Source organism: Aedes aegypti, chromosome 3 (genome assembly GCF_002204515.2).
Source record: "Aedes aegypti strain LVP_AGWG chromosome 3, AaegL5.0 Primary Assembly, whole genome shotgun sequence".
NCBI lineage: Eukaryota > Metazoa > Arthropoda > Insecta > Diptera > Culicidae > Aedes > Aedes aegypti.
The window spans coordinates 234,407,347-234,427,814 of NC_035109.1; the positions used below are offsets into that span (position 1 = coordinate 234,407,347).

Here is a 20,468-nt window from a genome sequence, read left to right on the forward strand (position 1 = left end):
CCTTGGTTCGATTCTGAATATGCGCGAGTATATATTTTGTTTTTATTTTTTGGTTCTTCAGGCAAATTTATGATATTCAACCCGATTTCTTGTGGCGAATTATCATAATAGATTCCGGTCCCTGTATTTAGATAATCATTTTGCTTGAGTGACTATCGAAATAAGGTACCGTGTGACAAATGGGTAAAGGAAATCGTATAGAGAGGGTTCTTAAAAAAAATAAAATGAATAAGATCTACTATATTTTTCAGATTGTTTCCTACTAAATCTATGCTATATTTAAATTTAATGTTTGTGCCAAAGTTCAAGGTAAATATTGAAAATTTTGGAAACTAGTGGGACAAGTGAAAATATTGTCGTTTTAAATGACTGAACTGAAACTAAAAAAATAACAGTCAGATCTGTGATTTCAAATGGCCTCATTTGTTAGTGTATGAATACACAAAAAATCACACATAAATAATAAACATTTTGTTCTTTTTAAAACAATTTTCTTGAGTAAAGTTATTTATTTAGCAACAATGTTACTTTTATTGAAAGTAATAACATCATCGAAAATCAAACACCATTCTATTTTACCGATTTTCTACTACTCATTTTATATAAAGTTAAGTTATCTCTTTTCTAAGTAATGTATTTATTGCCTTTATCGAGCGGATTTAACCCGGTCAAAAGTGTTAACATTCTTGTACCTACTGAATAAGTCATTATTTGAACCTAGTATCCAAATTCATGCGTCATCCGTTGAAGCCATTCAGAACATTACGATGTACATGTTTTTTTTTAATTTCTTTATTAGTATCATTCCAAACATTACATTCATTTCTTATATCTAGGTGATCTGTGTTAGACAACACTATCATCCTAATTTGGTAAAACAAATTTAAGATTTTATTAACATTTTGTTAACAACATACTACATCTCCCTGGCTCTTCACCCGAAAGGCTTTGGGGTTTCACATATTTCGACATGTTGAATCCAACAAAAATAGTCCGGTTGAAAACCCCGTGTAACACATCGTGACCTTCCCTTGTTAGCTACCCCATATACCCGATTGCTCCAAGGCTCCGCCACAAGAAATTTGCCTTAGACACCAAAATATGAAAAACAAAAAAAAATATAAACAGGATTCGAAACCGCAACCTTCGGATCCTTAAACATAAACCCACACCACTCGTCTATCACAATTTTTCATGTATGGCATGTTCTACATCACACAAGATGGAACCATCTTGTCACGGAGGACAACCTGCAAGAGGAGCAAAATACAACACCCGTTGGACAGCCAAGTGCGAGAAGGGGTGAGATGATATGTTCTATAAATATATTTAAAGTACCAACGCGGTGCTGCGGGAATTTCTTACTTATACCAGAGTCAAAATCTATATGTTTGTATATGTTTATTATCGGCAATGACTTATACATTTGCAGTGGAAATAGAATTTCATGCCGTGCGTGTTGGATTGGGTAATATATTAGGGAGAAACAAATAAACACACTTGACTATAACAGTCGGGCGCTTTATAAGCAGAATTTTATGGTTGACGTTTGCTGATTGATTTACTTTTCATTTATTTACATTTTGGTCTCCTATTAGTCGCATGGTTGGGGACGGTATGAGACTCCTCGAAGTAGGAGACCCAGGGTTTGTGGGATTCGATTCATTTGACGATGTAATATTGTAATCAAACATCTAAGTGTGCATACAGCAAACTGGATTACCGTAATTCTTTTAACAATTACTTATCAAAATAGAGGCCGTTGATAAACTATGTTATCATTTAGCGGGGAGGGGATATCTAGCCAAAGACCACGGTCCACCCATTTGTGTTTCAAAGAAAATTCCACCATCAACTAAACCTGAAAGGTTTCATTAGCAGTCGGATGGTTCAAATTAAAAAAAAAAGTTTTAAAATTCAATATTTCATATCTTCTTTACCAACAACGATTAGAAGACGATTAAGATTTCTATGGAAATTACTATGACAAAATTTGAAAAAAATGTTCCCCACATGTTAGTACTGTAATGTTAATACAAAATTATCTCTAAGTGAAAACTAATTCCTCAAACAATAATAAGGAACACTGCAGTAGAAACAAATCTTTTATGAGCTAATTTTGTTAGGGATTTTTGCAGAAGTTTGTCACACTATAATCTCAAATTTCGCTTAATAATAGCAAACCAATTCATAAATATCTCTTCTCCCATTTTTCAAATTTCTGTTTCATTCATGAACAAATGAAACACATGATCATTGGGCGAGCGGGGGGTTATTCGTCAAAACCACACAAAAGCACGAGGGGGGAGGAGGTGACTGAAAAGTCAGGAAAAATGTTCACGTGGTTTATGGACGACCCCTAAGAAAGATATGGGGATTGGAATTTCAAACTTTTTTTAAATTTAAAACCGCTCTTATTAGCAGTCATTTACATTTACCGTTATATTTTTTTGTAAAGAAGATGCAATAGTACCTAACTGGAATTTACAGAAATTACAATAAGGTTTAATTATCGCACTCAACATTTTACACCAAAGCCAAATTTTTTATATTTTTGGAATTGATATACATAAATAATAATTCTCAACAAACTTATGTGCACAACATAATCGCAAAATAATGGTGAACGCGTTACGAAATGATTTCTTCAACCCTTAAGTGGATTTTTTGGTATTGGTGTTCGTTCAGAGGTTTGCCAAGCCGCATAACTATATAAAACTAATGAAGATCTTTTCCGAACAATATTTTTTCTACATCCCAGAAAATTTACTTATAATAATAACCCAAGTAACCGTACAGCTGTATATAGTTGCATCAATATCACTTTATATGCTACTATGAAATATGGCATATAAAGTCATACTGCATTACATGTCTCATTAATGCAGTATTAAAGTGGAAAAGGGCGCTATTAAAATGTAAATACGGCTACAATTCCTAGCTCTATGTTGGCAATTGCTAAAGTATAGTTACGGTCTGTACCGTATAAAAGCTTTAGCCAAAGTGTATTTAATGCTCAAAGGAAACCATTATTTTAAGACCCAAAATAGAAACACAAAAATATTATTGTACTCTTTTGTTCGTTGGATGTCAGGTTAGCGTTGCTTATTTGTCTGTCTATTTTTTTTGTGTGTTTAGTGGGAGATTCGAACCCAAATTAAGTGAGATGTTTTCGATGACTCGCCGCGCCTATCCACCGGACCATGAATGCTGCATGTCTTGGCCGGGAAAATTGTACAACTTCAAGCAGCATTTTTTTTTTTTTTTTTTTTTTTCTTTATTTTAGTGTTTTTTAACATAAAGCTAGTTCAACACTCGTCAGAAGAGGTCACCGAAATGGTGCCTCAAAAAAGAAGGACCCTTAAGGGGTGCCTCTTTCGAGCCCAACCAAGGGGTCTCGACAAACACAGAGTAACGCTATTTTAGCTGACTCACTGGACAGTCGACCTGTCGTTGTTTTACATGTAACACCCACTGACAGTCTTTAATTGAAATGTCCTAATTGTAAATGCGCACCGCATAATGCGAAACTTCCTTGTTTTTGAAAAATTTGATAACCTAATTGCGTATAGCCGCCGACTTTGGCGGTGGACATCTGCTTAGCCGGACTAAGCTGGCTTGTAGTGTTGGGTCATATTTGTCCGTACAGGTTGATAGCTTTTAGGAACTCTATTAAAGTTGACACGGTGGCCACGTCGTTTCCTAGGGAGCTGCGGATACTTCCCGAAATTCCGAAGGATCTCCGGGCTGATTCGTATTGCGGACATGTACATATAAAGTGCTCGACGGAGTTCTGAACGCCGCAGATTGAGCACATCCGTCTGAAAGGACCACGTCCATCCATGTTATGAGAAACCCGCGTATGCCCGGTTCTTAAGCGGGAGATGACTCGTTGATCGTGGAGAAGAGGACAATCAACCCAGTTTTCGGTTGAGAGTTTGATTTTTCGCAGGTGCGGAGAGTAAGACTGAGCCCATTCAGTACCCCATACGTTCTTGAAAGTTTTTGAAATCCATCTTTTGACGTCATCGAAAGGAACCGTTTCTTCGAAACGAGGAGAAGAATGGCCAGTCCCGGCGAGGTTATCGGCAGCTACATTTCCGGGTATCCCACAATGTCCGGGAATCCATGCGTAGGTTGTGTTCGGCAGAGCATTCTCTAGCGTCCCCTGAATCCATGGATGTGTGGGCCTTTCAGATTGCAAGGCAGAAACCACGCTTGCTGAATCTGTAAGGATTAATACTAGTCGGTCGGATGGTATGGTGGCTGCTATGAAGATAGCAGCGGCTTCCGCGGAAAAAAACGGAGCATATAGGAGGAAGACTAAGGCTTAGTGAAATGTCGGAGGCCGAAACTCCCAAACCGACGCCAAGGTTCGAGAGTGACCCATCGGTGTAGCGTTTTTCGTGACTGGGATACTTGTTATGTAGCCAATCGAGGACGGTAGCTCTAAGAAACGATGAATTGTCACCTGCGCGAAACTGATTTGCAATTGCGTTGTCTATGTTTGGTTTCGATGAGTGCCAACAAATATCTCCGTACCAGTGAACCTTGGCCACTGGGGGGAGGTCCACGTTGGCGGCCGACTGGAGGATTCTGCACGCTTCAGATAGGATAAAAATCCTGTCGTCTCCGGATGTTTTTTCGGTAATAGCGGCAGCTTTTCTGCAGACAGCCGTGTAAATGAAAAAACGGAAGGGGAGAAGACCTGCTTCGACGCAGCTTGAGTCCGCCGGAGTTGAAGGAAGCAACCCTGATATTATGCGTATATACCCGTGGTATACGGGAGCGAGAGTGCTAACGAGTCGGTCTAACGCTATACAAGTGAGTTCTAACCCGTATGTTAGCCTGCTATCGATTATGGCTTGCGCAACCCGGAAGCGCACTGCCCGATTGTTCGTTCGGTGGGGGCGTGAGATCGTCCGGATTATATTTAGGCGGGTTTGACAACTCTGCTTCACCGAGTCAAAGTGATGCCGGAAGGTGAGCCCATGGTCCACAGTGACCCCAAGCACCTTGACGGTTTTTTTGTTAGGAATAACTGCCCCATTGACCATAATTGGGACGGGGTTACGATGATTAGATGGACACACATGACATCTAACGCTTTTCGATGCGGACAGCTCGAAGCCGACTGCAGAGGCCCACTTATATACCGCGTTGACAGCTGCTTGGGTTTTAATTCTGACACGAACTGGTGTTTTACCGCTAACGACAAGAAGGATATCGTCAGCGTATACAAATACATATATGCCACTGGGAAGGTAGCTAAACACTCCGTTCATTGCCACCAGAAATAAGGTGACTGCTATCACGGATCCCTGTGGAACGCCGGTCTCTTCCCGATATGAGTCGGATAGGAAAGTCACCAACAAGGACTCGGAAGGAACGCTGTTGTAAAAAATTCTGCACGAAACGCAGCACCCTTTCGCTGCCGGTGGCAAATATTGTCGATTTCACTCGTCGGGTACGTCGAATCATGATAATGTTTTTAGTGCACTTATTCCTTGTGGTTCAAGAAACAAGTGCACCAAATACGTTGAGATGATCCGTTTTTCTGCACTCTACAAATTTCGTGATAGTTCAATTGGGGGTGAAGTGCGCAATTAGTTTGGTGAACACGACTGTTGCACTTCCCAGTTAAGATGATTATAAAACGAAGCCAAACTTTGAATCTTCAAGTGCACAAGACGAGAGTATCTGACAACAGTTCGCGTTGAAAACCAATCAACTTGCTTGCTTCCTGGTGGTGACCAACGGGATAGATTTTTCACGCGGAGCGCTGTTTGGTTCTTATGTCTTGTGCTCTTGAAAATTTGAGGTGTGGCTTCGTTCTATAATCACCTTAACCGCGGCTGTCGCTCTTTTGCTGTTGAGATTTTGTTTTGTTTTCATTATGTGGGGCTAAAACGGTTGCGCATCTTCACGCTTTATGTATCGTTTTAGCATCTTGCCACATTGAATCTGCGATAGGCGTGTGGTGTACGCACGGGCCTAACAATCGTAAGGTTTTTGGTTCAATTCCAGGTTGATGCAACTTTTTTTTTGTTTTCAAATTCTGGTTTCTCATAAGACAAATCTACACATTTCAACCAGATTTCTTGTGGCGAATTCTCATAAGGGATATTTAAGTATTTCTATAATCTGAGCCTGAGTGAATGAAGGATCGACGATAAATACTGCATTGAAGTCTTGCCGTTTTTGTTGCGATGAAGCATTGAGAAAGATGATGCAATGAAGCATTGAGCGGTGACCGTATATCACCCATTGATGCACATTTCATTGCTACAATAAAGCAATGCTACATTGCATTCATAAAATGGAATTAAAGCATTATTGCACGCATATTGCAGAATAAAAGCAATGATGCATTGCACTCGTTGAATTAAAGTTAAAATACGGTTATACATTAATGCTTGTGGTTACTTGGGAATGCTCTACATATTGTCGATTTAAAGTCATGCTTTAGAGCATTCATGATGTCAAAACTATGTATCATTGCTTGACAGTTATCGAATGAGTGCAATAAAACTTATTTTAATCTGCATTTTATTATGCATATAAAAATAAACAGACATTGTTTGAAAATGTATTGGAAAATATGAAGTTGGTGCAGTCCCATATTGAAAAATAAAGGCATACCAGTCTCCATATGAACTTTTAATTTCAATTTCAGCTGCAAACGTGAATTGTGTTCAAGTTTATTATTTTTTGCTGATCATTAGAAGCAAAATTAGTAAGCTATGCGCTTGTGTTAAATATGTCAGGAAGAAATGTAAGGGGTCATCCATAAATGACGTAGCTATTTAGGGGGGAGGGGGATCTTTACGGGGCCCATAGAGCCGTAGTGGTAAACGCGGAGCTATTCAGCATGATCAAGCTGAGGATCGTGGGTTCGAATCCCACCGGTCGAGGATCTTTTCGGGTTGGAAATTTTCTCGACTTCCCAGAGCATAGAGTATATTCGTTCCTGCCACACGATATACGCAAACAAAAATGGTCATTGGCACAGTAAGCTTTCAGTTAATAACTGTGGAAGTGCTCATAAGAACACTGAGATGCAGGCTCTGTCCTCTGTTTTGTTTGACTTATAAACATGGTTTATAAAATGATGATTCAGCTTCAAAACATTCATCAAGATTGAAAAGAAATCTGAGAAATTTTAGATTTTCTTGATAAATGCAATCAAACAGATTTTTCAAAGCTTTAAATGGTTATGTAAATATTATATTATATTCGTGTCTTAATTGATAAATTTATAAATAAACAAAATCAAAGTTTAATAAGTAAATTACAAATCAATGCCTTAACTACTTGGAGTACATTGTTTTCTCATTTGTTAACGAGTCATAAAGTCAGCCGTTTTCAAGACAATAAAATATGCTCTTTTCGGCAAATATTACATGAAACAAGATATTCATACCGTGTATTATGCATTCAATGTTGCAGGAGATCTCACACAATCAACTCATCGATTTGTTTTGATGTATCAATGCTCTTGATGGAATAGCCTGAATATTAATGAGGACAACAGATTCGAGTGATATCGAAATTGCCCTATCATTCAATTTTATTGATAACTTGGTAATTTGATAATTTTTTATTATTTAACTGTTTCATTATAGGTTGTGTAGGTTTATTTTATTATGAAGAAAGATAATGAAGTTCAGCTGAAATATTAATAGAGATAAATAATTTGTATAATAATCGCTAAAATTTTCTAAACATTCCAAATATATCAAGTGTAATCGTTTCTATATCTGGCCACTGATTGCCAAATGGATTTGAATTTGTATAATAATTCATTTCGAATTAATATATTGTATTGTTCATTTTCATTGAAATCTATTTCCTAACAAAGAATAATTAAAAAAAAAACAATCCTTTAATAACAAAATTTTTGTTCTAACTAAAAATAAACTAAAAATATATTGTACCCTAACTCAACAATAACGAGCTTCATCAATCCAATCAATTTTTTTTCACATTTTCTATAGTAAACTTGTTTGGCTTGGTGACAACAGCAAAAGTAATACAATTTAGCCTATATGAAACTAGATACCAAAATAATGTAACAGGAACTGTGTTTATTTGAAACTGTTTTCCAAATTACTTTCGAGCGCTACTGTATATCATACTGTTAGATTAGATTATCCTTACATTTTAGTCAGTAATTAATATCAAATTTTGTATTGAACTTCTGAATTCTAATTTTTTGTTTCAACCCAATCACTGAGGAAAATTAATAAAAAATGCAAAGGGGGGGCCTTCCTTAGCCGAGTGGTTAGAGTCCGCGGCTACAAAGCAAAGCCATGCTGAAGGTGTCTGGGTTCGATTCCCGGTCGGTCCAGGATCTTTTCGGGTTGGAAATTTTCTCGACTTCCCTGGGCATAGAGTATCATCGTACCTGCCACACGATATACGAATGCGAAAATGGCAACTTTGGCATAGAAAGCTCTCAGTTAATAACTGTGGAAGTGCTCATAAGAACACTAAGCTGAGAAGCAGGCTCTGTCCCAGTGAGGACGTCAATGCCAAGAAGAAGAAGAAGAAGAAGAAGAAGAAGGGGGGGGGGTGCTTGATATGCTACGTATTTTCCAAGGGGAAGTATCAGCATTTGTGACGAAACGGTACGAGAGGGAAGGGGGGTGTAAAAAATCAGTGAAAAATGCTACGTTATTTATGGACGGCCCCTAATAGAAAATTATAAACATTTGTATGAATGAAAAACTTCAAAGTTTGAGCGCTATTTTCTCAGTGCCTACTTTTTTCAATATGGGTCTTTATGGACAGCATAAGTTGTTCTTAGAAAAACTTTCTTATCGAAAATGTCTCTGAAATTTTGTCCTGAACAACTTATTCTTATCACAATTCATAGATAGTCAAAATTAAAAATGATAAAAAAAAGATTATTGCGTTATATAAAAATGAAATTTTGTTTTCATATTTTTCATGATAAAAAAATCAGTATATATGTTCTCTTGACTTCTCCAAACGGTTTACTACAATCTCCTCACTGAACGTTCTGTTCTAAAATCAACATATCGGTGCCATAATTCTTAAAATAAATTGCTTGCAAAAACTAATAGCCAATTTGCAGAAGTTGTTCTTGAGTCAAAATGATCGATTCATCTATAGAAAACTCTTTTACTATTATACTAAAACCATGGTTAAAATTTAATCCCATATATGGGGCACGGTTTCTTATAATCAGCTCATTCTGGGTAGCATTCATCAGCATTGGATCGATATTTTTTTATCAATGTGAAAGTAGAACCGTGATCTTGTTTTCTTTGAATAGCACCAGCAAGAGATTCGACAGAGTTTTCATGTTTTAAAGACTATTCATTTTATAAAGAGGACACCTTGTTTATGCTATATCTTTTTTATCATGTATATAAAATCCCAGAGTTTTCTGTCTGTCAGTAACGCTTTGAAAGGTTTCATTGAGCAGCATACAACAGCAACAACAATATATTTAAATTTGGGCGATTTTGCGTTCATAAATATCATGCGTGTCTCAGCTTATTATTCATACACCAATGGCATATTATTATTCATACACCAATGGCATAATAATCCATGTTATCATTTTGCAACATTATTAATCTTTGAAAGAGGTTTTTGCTTGAAAATTCTTATGGAACGTGACTAGCCACGCTGGGTTAGCTAGTTTATCAATGAAATCATAATCGGTTTTCTGTGCATCGTAATACTATTATTTTCCTCCTATATGGAAATATAAGATCTTACAAAGAAGAACAAAGAAGTTTCGACAAAAACTTCCTAGAAAAGATGTTCTTCAAACTTAAACAATATTTTTCACATACCAAAAATCCGAATTTTTATGAATGAATTGTGTTTTGGTATACTCAACTATTATACTTGGCTCCAGACCTACCAATCTTTGACCATTCTAAACATTGTTCCTTATTCGTGTGAATTATAATTATTTTGATGGCTTTTTTGTTATAACACCATCGTGCAATAATATAATAGTCTAACGATACTGTATACAGAAAACCGCTTACGATTCTATTGATATATTATAAAGATATAGCATGCACAAGGTGTCTACTTTATAAAATGAACAGTCCTTAAGTAAGTTCTACAATAGAGAATGTGGCTACTCTGGTAGGTGATAAATTATTATGAATATACATTAAACTTGTTCAACATACGATGATTAACGCTTTAAAGGAGACTTGACTGTATATCCTTATTTTGCTGGGGATAACACATGTTCACATGTTTATCAACAGCATGAGCAATCATGCATATGAAACGTAAAACCACATCGACTTTGGTTACTCTGCATTTCAGTAGTAAGATTGGAGCAGTAGATACACAGTGTGCTGGTCGTTCCGATGATTATGGTTCGAATCTGGTTTGCTCCCTCTCGGTTTTTTGCGTATTTCCATACTTCCAATACATGCACTTAAAAGAGGCATATGTGTGGAAGTTTTATTTTTTAATACATGTGTTGGTGATGCACGCACATGAAAAAAAATACACATGCGACATCAACCAGGATCGATCCATGGTCATGAGCGTGAGAACCAAATACTATACCACAGCACTGAACCCGCTTGTTGGTATGCGTGGTTCAGAAAGCATATCAATTTGTACTTCCCCATTTGTACCGTAAAAACTGCTCGACTCAATGACCGGATTATCTGCCTATCAATAGACGCTCAAAAACGTCATGTCGCTCAGAAGAACACTTTTCCGCCATCAATAGACGCAGAAAACGCCTATAATGACGGTTTCAACTTTTGGGTGTAAAGTTTATTCCAGAAGCCCTTATTGCCAGATGTCAAAGCAATTTACATTACGAAATTAATCGTGGACCGACCGGGAATCCAACCCAGACAATTTTCAGCATGGCTATGCTTTGCAGCCGTGGACTTCACCACAAGGCTAAGGAAGACAGGCCCAATTATGTAAGCTTCTAAAAAGCCATTTTGATGATAAAATTAAACTAACGACACAAATGAGGGGCAGAAAAGCGTTTGAATTACCGCGGGTTTACATCCGGGTTCAATCCTGGGCCTGGTGCTCAGTAGCTGTTTAGACACCGGTTTTGCTATAGATTATTCATATTCATAAACCAAGTACATGAACATTTGGCATCAGAGTTAGTGAACGTTCATCATCAAAATAAGTAGCATTCCAGCGCTAGTAGCGTGACTGCCACTAACAGTTGAACGTATTACCTTATATGCGATGCATATTAATGATCAGAGAAAAAAAATCATTTTGGAGCACATGTTGCGACCCGCACAACTCTCAGACATTAGATCGTTCGGATCGTATTTTCTAATTTCCCACTCGATGAGGCAAGGTATGCGATCTTGGCAAAGAGCTGCAGAGGTTTTGCGTCCAAGTGCCAAAGCATCGACGACTTCTCAGCTCCGAGCTATCGTTGGGTTTAATTTATGATATTCAAATGAATCGAACAATTTGTTTCGCGTCCTACGCATGGTTGCAGATGGTTTCCCTGCGTAGGTTCTCCCCATAAGCGCGAAATGCTTTTATCTTAATAGCTTGGAATGGATCTCGAACGGTATATTTTCAAATCTTCGATAAGTATGAATGACGGATATGTTAGCCGCTTTTCTTTCAATCAAATGTATTATGTAATGATTAGCTCCATTTTACAACTCTGCAGCTATCTATTTGACACGTGCCCAGCAGTTCCCCCTTTTGCTGTCAAGCGTAGCCCGCCTTCCGAACTGAAGTGCGAAACTACTTATTAGTAAACATAAGAAGCAGAAGATAAAAACAGTCTCGGAACGTGTTCGATTGCAAAACCAAACAAAAACCTCCCCAAGAGCGCACAAGGGTACTGTATAAGAGTTCGAACTTGACCAACAACCTGAAGTCGACCACTTAGTCTAATGTTTGCACTCGGATTCGGTTTTGATTTGTGGAGTAATCACTCACTGACAAACACAAACAGAACAGAATGGAATGACTTTTGATCGTTCGCCAAATGTATTGAGGGAAAAAAGCACAATGCCGTAATCAACGCGCAGCAGTGCAACTCAATTTAATCTGCATCGTCGCAGAGACCGAGATAGAACTTGAAAATAAATCCATCTTTGCCTTAGACGAGGTGAGGCATGGGTGTAGTCAGGATTTTCATCAGAGGGGCGAGTAACCTCGAGAACTCATTAATGAATTTCACACATAAACGAAAAGCTTTCCCTCAAGAAAGCCATCGGTCTAGAGGGACAACATTTCTAACTACGCCCTTGGTTGGAGGCTGTCTGCGAGCATTTGTGCAGCAACAGCAGAAGCCCCTGGTTGCAGTTAAAAGCTTGGCACGTTTCGGTGCCCCCTGTCGATACCCTCAAATATTTACTATTATATTTCATCTGTCAATATGTGTTGCAAACAATGCACATACCTCACCGTCGCCAAACCAAAGGCAAACTAAAGGCAAATCTGGTCAAGTGGTCAAGATGCAATTTATCTCAGAACGCCCCCTGAAGCGAATACACACCCGGATGGATATTTGTGCGGATTGAGCGGGGCGTGTAGATGATGCGCTTCGCAAAATGTGTTAATTGGGCAAACCGGACTGCTGATGAAGTTGTTGATAATGAGTCGACTCTTAAACGGTACAAACTTATCTACGAGACGGAGACGGAGACGAGATGGATACAAACACACACAAGTATGGACGTGCACGCGCCCACCTTCAACGGTTCAGGTCTTGATACGTGCAGAGGGGGGCTTCGTTGAAAAACCGCGGACTGCGCTGCTGCTGATGTCACTGTTTGTCTCCATCAAAGTAAAGACGCGACCTCTTCAACGGACTATCCAGACGGATCGAGGGGCGACGGGTTTTGTTTTGACAAATGGAACTGAATAGTTGCATGCTAATCAGGTGAATGGAAGAAATCTAAGAAGTTCACGAGGAACTAGTTTGAGAAGGCTCCAATTCACAAGCATATTCAGGATCAACTAATAGAATCGTTGCACATTAGAATTATTCAGAATAGAAAAGCTGATCGAGCATAAGAATGATTGACGATCTGCAGTAGCTATCCCGTTTTTGCAAGGACAACTGTACTTTCACAAGGTACCGGCTGCGTTCAAAAATTTGTCCTAAATTTGGGATGGGGAGAATATGTTAACATCTTACTCGCTTTTAGGAAGCCGCTGAGTCCTCTGCACTTCCACGAGAAAACACTGGGAGTGGGAAAAATAGGAGAGGGTAGAATTAGATGATTCGTCTTGGTAAACGACACGCTTGATTATAAGGACTTGGAGGATCATCCAGAAATAACGCATAATTTTCACGAATTACACAGACCTTAAACATAATGCAACAGTTATGATGCCTCATTTGTAAAAGTATTTTTTCCATCGAACAAAAAATATGTCGACACTTTTGATGACGAACCATTTAAAGGTTTTGCATGATGCATCGTGTAATATAAAACCAAAAAGTTTTCTAAATAAAAAGCCAGCACTTGTAGTGTCATTTAAAGATCTAGAGTAATTTCGAAAAAAAAATCCAAGGCATACTGTATTTAAACTTGAAATAAGGATTTTTCCCAAACTAACCTCCTATTCACTGTTTGTTGAACAAATACATAAGCGTATATTATAGCATCCTTTACGCTGTCTCGATAATGTACACGGGTAAAAATGCGGCACTCGAAATAAGGAGAATGAGTCATTATTTCGGGAGGAAAGTGTGTTTTCATGTTATGAAAATACACCATGACCAAAAGTCATGAAATCATGAAGAATTTTACCGTAACGCCGCCTGTACGTTAAGTTTTCAATTTAAAGCGAAGAAAAATGTCAGCTGGAATCCTCAAATCATGAAGCATGTATGCTGGAACCTTGAATAAAATTCATGGAAACATAAGCGCTATTCATGGATTTAGTCATCTGTCATTTATGATTCCTATTTTTGATACGAAAAGTGGCAATTTCGGTCATGATATCATGAAGCAGGATCTGATATCATGAACAAAGTTCATGAAAACATAAGCACTATTCATGTATTTAGATGGCTTTTATTTATGATTCCGATTTTGGTGCTAAAAAGTGGAAAATTGAGTCATGAAATCATGAAGCAGAATCCCCGAATCATGAACTAATTTCATGAAAACGGAACATTATACGTCAATTTAGATCCCAGTTTATATTTGCTATTGGTAAACAAATGCAATGAATAGTAAAATCGTTGCGACTTTTGCGCCGGTAGTTTCGTAATAAACCGCGAACACATTCTACAATCGACGACCTAACGAGTGCCAAATCTTTAGCAGGAACGCGAACATTCAGTGGTTAGGTTTGTACGCAAAATTTTGTTTCGAATATCAATTGATTTGACAAATGGTCCCTGGGCTCACAAAATGCTGGTGGATTGCATGAGTAATGGAACACTCCTTAAGAATACTGTGGATATGGAAAGTGAACTGGAACATCCGGCTGTCGAAGGCTTTTTTTGAGCTGCTCTGCTATAGGACATAGGGAAGGCATCACATCCGAGCAGTTAAAATCGCCGACGAGTTTGTGAAGCGAAATCTTCGCTCAAAGTCAAACATTGCCCGGTTCTGCAAAATCATGATGAAGGCTTGTAAGTATGTTTTGGAACATCTAACAGCTCCGGCAGATTGATTGTGTCGTGACACAACGTGGGAACTTACGGAAATCTCGCCAAGAATGTCATCGATACGATGGCAAGGTACCGAAGAGCAGTGTCTTCAATTTAAACTTTTTCAAAAACAAAACTACTAGAAAAAATCACCGATCGCCATGAGACGCGTTGACTAAGATGAAGAAAGTGACAGTTAGGTTTGTGTAACGCCCTGAGCATTCAAATTCTTGCATAATACTCACGATTTCATGACTTTTAGTCATGATATCATGAAACATAGAATTTTATGAATTCATGACATTTTGCTCATGAATCCGGCAACCGATTTTTTCCGTGTACCATGCTATTTAACTCATTTGAAACAAAAGCATGCAACGAGCTCACCAATTGATATTCCAGCCTCGACTCTCCAACAAGAAGTTTCCAATCAAAACGCTAGAATGAAACAAAACTTTCACCCCGGTGACATACAATCGAATTCACCTGCTTGGGCGCCTGGTAAAAGCCAAATTGAAAAAAAAAAAACTTCCACTAGACGACACGAAATTGAATCCGCTTGCTTGGGCTTGACGAAGCGCCTTCATTTATAGAATAGAAAACTTGGTCGCAAAATATTACCAGATGTCCAAAATGTTGAAAAGATTCTAAACAGGAGTAAAAAAATACTCCGATTTTTACACGAGTACACTTCTTGGAACTTGTTTGATTTCATTTGAAATTTGTCCAAGATTTCGTTTTAACACCTTTAAGAAATATCGAGAGATTTCTTTTAAGACATTTTTCAGGGATTCTTCCAAATAGTTTTCCAGAATTTTCCTTACGAACTTCTTGGGAAATTTATCCAAGGATTTCTCCAGTATATTTTTTCGGCGCAAAGTCATGCAGTAGCTCAAGTGCGGTAATTATTTAAGCCGAGAAATTCGAGATTTTGACACCAGGCGGCACTAGTGAGCATTAAACTTTTGTTTTGCACATATCTCAAAATCCTGACCACTTATGAAGTCTTCTGTTAAGTTGTTGAGTAACTCAAGGGCTATCATTATTCGAGCTAGTTGATTTAAAATATTGCCACCACCGTTGAGTAGCTCAAAGGCTGTATTTATTTAAGCCATGAGATTCGATATTTTGCCACCAGGTGACGCTAGTGAGCGTAACACTTGATATCTCAAAATTTTGACCACTTTTTGTTTCGTTATAGATGATTGAGCTACATTTCCGAACTAATAAACAGCATAAAAAATCAACAACTAAATATTGCATTGACAAAAATTCTAAAAAGAAAAAAATATAACATATTTTTGCTCTATGCAAAACAACTTTCATTGAAATAATTTCAAGCGGATTACATTACCCCTCGAGAAAAGTTCAAAACAAACAAAACGCATGTTCGTTTGGCTCATGCTTTGACAAATCTCGCTGCACGATTGGCTCACACTTTGGCAGAAATGTCAGCTTCCGCGTATCTCTCTTATAAAGGATCACTAATCGGAACAATGACTGTAATAATTGCTGTAGTATTACCTGGTGCAGAACATTGAAAGAAGTTGTGAAGAATCCATGGAGATTTACAAATCTTATTCAATTAAATATTCGAGAAATGTTGCCGAGATAAATTTTCTAGAGAAACATAATGAGGAATACCAGGTTGAATGTATTGAGAAATTCTTGTGAAAGTTTGTAATAAAAAAGACACAGACACCTTCTTCAGTCATTTAGCTGCATAGACTGAACTTAACACTAGACAACGGACAAGCGAGAAACATTCCAGACGAAAAGTTTCAATGGATGAAGCGGGAATTGAACTCCCGTCCCATAACACGATGCGCCTAAATGCCTGACGACACTAACCGCACGGTCACGAGGCCCAATAGATTTCAAAAAATATTGCCTGAAGGATATTTTGGAGCAATTCCTGAGAGTAATCGTAAATGAATTTTAATTAATTAATCCCTATAAAGATACTAGGAATAAATGAAAAAAATCGGCGTAGAAATTATTGTATGGGAAAGATAGTTTTTTTTTCAAAAGCTCTGGAATCATCACTTTGTAGAAGAACTCCTGTAGGATCTGTGGGGAATCTCCTAGAAGTAGCAACTGGAAAAATCACTGAAAGAACCAGTAAAAAGACATCTACAGGGAATCTTGGGATAATCGCTAGGACTTCTTCAGAGTAATCTCTGTGAAAATTACTGGAGGTACTAGCGATGGAATGCTCTAGGATTTTCTGGACCAAATTCTTAAGAAATTTATCTAAAAATCACTTGAGAAATCGCTGCAGCATTTCTGAAGGTGTACCTGAAAGTGTTTCAGAAGGAATATCTGAAGGAATGACTAGAATAAACTAGAAATAAAAATAACAAAAAAATAAAGGACTGAAATATTTTGACTGGAAAATGTTGTATCACAAAAAGGACATAATCTACTATGTATTACGAATTAAAAATAATTTCCCTGATTATGCCCGAAATTCCCTGAGAATTCCAGGTGCTTTCTAGGTTAAAAAAAAATTCGTGATAATTCCAGGTTCAGACACCCTGATCTAGTACTTACTCCAGTGATACCCCTTGGGAGATTAGCTCAAAGATTTTCGTTAAAAAATTATTTATAGTCTTATTCCTCCACAGGTTTTTCCAGGAAATTTCCCAAAAAAATTCTATCAGAAATCAAAGAAAAAATTTCCAGATAGTATTTAGAAATTTATTCAAAAGATTCTAATAAATTTCATTGAGTAATTCACTGATGTAATGGAACAATTCCTAGCAGACTCAGTGTAGCAATTCTTTATTCTTTTCATGGACCTCAAGAAAACTGAAGGGAAATTAAGTGAAAAATAAATGAAAAAATCATACGTTGAAATTCCTCGAGAAATCATTATAAGATTTCCTGAAATAATTCCAAATCAAATTACTACAGCCCTAGAATAAACCTATATGGACTCCTGGGATAATTCCAGTAGGAATCTAGCATTCTTGTAGGAAAGATATCTTAAGCGAAAACTAGATAAATTAGTAGAATAACTACTGAAAGAAAATCCTATAAGAATTATGTGAAAATCCTGGAAGAATTGTGTGAATATCGCTGGATGCATCACCGTTGGAATTTGCTGAATTATTTTCAGGTGTAACTTTTTTTCGACCATAGACGTAGAAAAAACATTAATTCTGCTCAAAAATGATAAAAAAAAACATCACTTTGAGCTACACCAACACTCTCCTCCTTCAAGAGACCAATTAGTCTTATCGCAAACGAAAACGTCAACAACTGACTGCCCCATAAAACAACCGAATTGATAGAACAGCCTTCGAAGGTCGCTCGTACGTTTTCGTAAACGCTTTCCACCTGTACCGAAGTATGAACAAGATAAGATCTCCACGTTGGCAAGCTCGGCTAATTGATGGTAAACGTTACACATATACAACGCTTTCGGATTGTTGGTCGATCATAAAAATTCTAGAACCGGAAAGCGAATTCCACAAAAAACACATGTCTGTCAGAAACCAAAATTATTCTACTCTTCTTGTGAGGAAAACATGAGAACAATTATCCATCGATCCGGACTGACACAAACTTGCTTCTATAAATAAAACAACTGTGACGATAGACAATTCATATGAATGCAACAGGGAATGAATAAAACCTATGAATAATTCACCTGACAGTAACATGGACTTGTCTCCCAGTCAATTTCCGTTGTGGCTTTGGAATATTATTGTCAATGCGTACATGTAAAATTATCAACGAACAAAACAAATTTCCTGATAATGAAATTATTTTACGTTTAATTTGACAAGGATGGAGTAACTTAAAATTTGATCAAAATAGTACTTTTGATAAATTTTGGCGTAATTTTTCAAAAGGACCTATCTAACATTGAGAGGCTTTTTTTGTTTATGTTTTTTTATTCAATCACTGAGCCCCATTAACCTCTTCTGTGTCGTTTTTTTTTTGTGTGAAACGCTTGCACAGAACATTATTTTTCGATCTATTGTGAAAACTCTTCCCAAAAGCTTTAGTATTCCACTGTTATAATCGAAAGAGGAGATAAGCTCTAATCGTTTCATAGGTCTTTAGTAAAAGTTCACCGAGAAATCTCGCGTAACTTTTTAAAAGGACATATGTAACAATGAGAGATTATCTCCTTTCTCGGGGGTTACGGACAAAAGATCGAAAGACAAAACATCGAAAGGACAAAAGGTCGAGATGCAATACTAAAGATTTTAGAAGTTTTTCTCTATAGATCGTATATATTCATACAAAATACGCTAAAGAAGGGTTAATGTGGCTTAGTTATTGATTAAAGAGAAAGTAAACAAAAAGAACCTCTTAATGTTAGACAGATCTTTTTGAAAAGTTTTGCTAGTATTATTCAATAAATTAGTTAAATTTGAGTCAAAATATGTCGATGCTATTCAGATGTGTTTCTCCTTAAAGACGAAAACAGAGTGTCCACTTTAGTCTATACAATTCTAGGGGACTCAAAACTGTGTTAGTGAAACGGTTCAAGTATAGCAGCAGTGCATAATAATGATTTAATAAGTCATGTTTCAAGTTTTTCGTCTACATGTCTTCTACACCGTCCCATATTTCCTCAGTAGTTGTTGATTACACCGTCCCGAAGATAGACGACCCAAACAGTACATCTCACCAACACGTATCTACGTGGAAAACCGGGTGCCTCGTTTTAAAGAGACAAATGCGCTCACATACCAAGAAAGAGCTAGGTATGACACGATCGAACGAAGTTAGAGATAATCGGGCGGAAAACATGAATTTATTTAAAGACCAACTATTTTCCATCGCGAAAAAATGCACATATTCCGAAGAAGGTACGAAGTAGTGAACAACAACAACGGGGGAAAAAGCAGAAAGGAAACTGGTTTCTAACTGCACTTCTATCTCGGGGTGTCTATAACTGCACATTTCGAAGTGCATTTGAGGATGCATCGTAGAGTCGGAATGATGGTTCGCATTCACGACATATTTCCTCTTCCATGTTTGGTGTCGCACTTGCACTTGAGTTCCATCCACATCACTTCTTCTGTCTCGCGAGCGTGTGACAAGTGAAGAGCCATTTTCACTTTCGTTTTCCACATTTTTCCATCGGGTTTTGTTTTTAGTCTGCCATCCCGTCACAATAAATGCTCCAAAGGTCAATGTTGCCCACCGCTACCATCCCTGGTCTCGTGCATTATCACGTTCTGGTGACACTTGGATGTCAACATTGGTAGACACTTTGAACCCCACTCAGAAATGATACATTTTTTGAATGCACTAATAAACTGGAAGAATGTGTCATACTTAAATGGGGAATGGGAAAACTCTCACTCGATGCAAATTTGGCAAGAACGCGAATTTTCTTCGGCCGCTTCGCGAAACTGAAAACACGATACTAACCGGACCCGGTGTGGGGCTAGATTAGCAACCAACACACACGACAGAGAGGTGGTTATCGCGTCGCACAGAGGAGTAATTAGAAAAAATCTGTGGGCATAATATCAAATTTGAAAGACTCACATTTTTTATACCGAGTCAAATAAAATTGTCATAGAAACAGACGCAAAACAAACAACACACCAAGAGGCCTCTCCGCCAAAAGTCGAAGTCTGAGTGTCATCTGTTTGGATATTTTTCTTCATACCTGCAAATATGGAAGATTTCTCCTAATGCTTCCAAAACTCTACCTTACAATCTTCCCACATAAACCAAAAGCTCGATATTTAAAACCTTCAAGTAGACATGTTGCAACGATGACAGATGTTCCAATAAATTGGTCAGATGAAAACAAATCTAGCTTTAAAAATTCACATTGAGGGCATTCAAACCAAATGTGACAAATATATAA

At 37.6% G+C, this 20,468-nt stretch overlaps 1 protein-coding gene across 5 annotated transcripts in view; it reads right to left on the bottom strand.

Annotated features, from left to right (window-relative positions):
- Positions 1 to 20,468, bottom strand: part of LOC5576237 (dystonin) — a 627,686-nt gene that overhangs the window by 367,317 nt on the left and 239,901 nt on the right. Inside the window, exon 1 of one of the 5 annotated variants that reach the window (XM_021853499.1) lies at positions 19,925 to 19,940. The exons of the other annotated variants lie outside the window; for them this stretch is intronic. The gene's annotated coding sequence lies outside the window, so the exon portion shown is untranslated. Of the gene's footprint in view, positions 1 to 19,924; positions 19,941 to 20,468 lie in introns of those variants that run through there. 5 annotated transcript variants of the gene reach the window in all.